Below are 2,524 nucleotides of genomic sequence, written 5' to 3' on the forward strand. Positions count from 1 at the left end.
ATGGATCTATAAAATTGGTGGACTTGGATGGAATATCCTTGAATAAGCTCGACTTGTCGAAAAGTTGTTTACGACAAAGTTCAAAGAGTTGACTACGATAAGATTAGATCTTCCGTAGCAATGCTTATAGTCCATGTGGATTATTCTAGTAATCGCTACATATTTCTTTCATGAGATATGATAGTAGGATGGCAAAATACATTACTTAACAGAAGTGTGTATTAAAGGTGTATACAAGATACAACCAATTGTTTTGCTAGTCCGTGGAATACTAGATAGGTATACGAACTTCCATTGGATGAAGTGAGTATCGCGGAGTTGGAATCTTCACCGGATGAAATAGTCAAATAGTTTTGGATTTCATCAGAAACGATGAAGATGCTTGCATTTGCAAGAAATTAAGTGGGAGCGCTGAGACATATTCGTAATACTTTATGTAGATGACATATTGTTGATTATAAATAATGTAATTATATAATTGATTAAAAAGGTTTCATTGAGAATTAAACTTCAATGAAAGAATATGAACTGAAACATATTTAGTGTCAAGATCTATGAAGATGGATTGAAACACATAAAAGTTTAAGTTAAAAAGTACATAGAATGAATATTGAAGTAGTTCAATATAAAGAAGGTGTTCTTTTCATGTAAAGGTTTTAACAAGACTTGAGTGTATCTGACACTCAATGAGTAAAAACACATGAGTGATTATGGATCACGAATAATATGTACACAATCAGATGTCCTGTACTCTAAAATGTTAGGAGCATATACCAGAATGATTCATGTGATGATCATTGGATAAACAGTAAGAATATCCCTGAGTGCTTTAGAAGAACTAAGGATATATAGTTTTTGTATGAGTAAAGACAAACAAATCGCTGTAAGGTGTTGCACCGATATTAGTTTGGTCACATATAAAAATAAAAATTTCAATCTCAAATTAGACTAAGTGTTATTTAAAAGGTAGCACATGAGCTAGAAGTTGTCTATGCTAGATTTAGAAGAGTTCAAAATGTTATGACGGATTCTACAAACGAAGGCAGAATATGTCATTGTTTTGACAATGACTGAGGATGTTAAGTCAAGAGGTTCTTTGAGAACTTGGTGTAGTTCCGATAGTGTCAGAACTTTGAAACTATATTGTGTATGACAATATTAGTGACATATTTCAGACCGCGGAATTAAGGTTCCACCAGAAGACCAAACATATTTAATGCCGACTCATTTAGAAAATGAGTGATGCGTTGAGACGCAAATGAATTGCAAAATACATACATTTCTGAGTATGTCAGATCCGTTGACTAAAACTTCTCCCGTGAGCAAAACATGATAAAGCACCGGAAGGCCAAGGTGTTATATCTTTACATATGTAAACTAGATTATTGACTCTAGTGCAAGTGGGAGACTGTTGGAGATATGCCCAAGAGGCAATAATAAAATGGTTATTATAATATATCTTTGTGTTTATGATAATGTTTACATACCATGCTATAATTGTATTAACCGAAACATTGATACATGTGTGTTATGTAAACAACAATGAGTCCCTAGTAAGCCTCTTAACTAGCTTGTTGATTAATAGATGATTAGTTTCATAATCATGAACATTGGATGTTATTAATAACAAGGTTATATCATTATATGAATGATGTAATGGACACACCCAATTAAGCGTAGCATAAGATCACGTCATTAAGTTATTTGCTATAAGCTTTCGATACATAGTTACCTAGTCCTTATGACCATGAGATCATGTAAATCACTTATACTGGAAAGGTACTTTGATTACATCAAACGCCACTGCGTAAATGGGTGGTTATAAAGGTGGGATTAAGTATCCGGAAAGTATGAGTTGAGGCATATGGATCAACAGTGGGATTTATCCATCCCGATGACGGATAGATATACTCTGGGCCCTCTCGGTGGAATGTCGTCTAATGTCTTGCAAGCATATGAATAAGTTCATAAGAGACCACATACCACAGTACGAGTAAAGAGTACTTGTCAGGAAACGAGGTTGAACAAGGTATAGAGTGATACCGATGATCAAACCTCGGACAAGTAAAATATCGTGTGACAAAGGGAATTGGTATCGTATGTGAATGGTTCATTCGATCACTAAGTCATCGTTGAATATGTGGGAGCCATTATGGATCTCCAGATCCCGCTATTGGTTATTGGTCGGAGAGAGATCTCAACCATGTCTACATAGTTCGCGAACCGTAGGGTGACACACTTAAGGTTTGATGTTGTAATAGTAGAACTTGAATATGGAATGGAGTTCGAAGTATTGTTCGAAGTCTCGGATGGGATCCCGGACATCACGAGGAGTTCTGGAATGGTCTGGAGAATAAGATTCATATATAGGAAGTCATATTCCAAGTTTGGAAATGATCCGGTGCATTTATGGAAGGTTCTAGAAGGTTCTAAAAAAGTCCGGAAGAAATCACTAAGGAAGGAGGAGTCCCGGAGGGACTCCACCTCCCCATGGCCGGCCAACCCTAGAGGGGGGAGTCCAAGG

This window comes from Lolium perenne, chromosome 3 (assembly GCF_019359855.2).
Source record: "Lolium perenne isolate Kyuss_39 chromosome 3, Kyuss_2.0, whole genome shotgun sequence".
Taxonomy (NCBI): domain Eukaryota; kingdom Viridiplantae; phylum Streptophyta; class Magnoliopsida; order Poales; family Poaceae; genus Lolium; species Lolium perenne.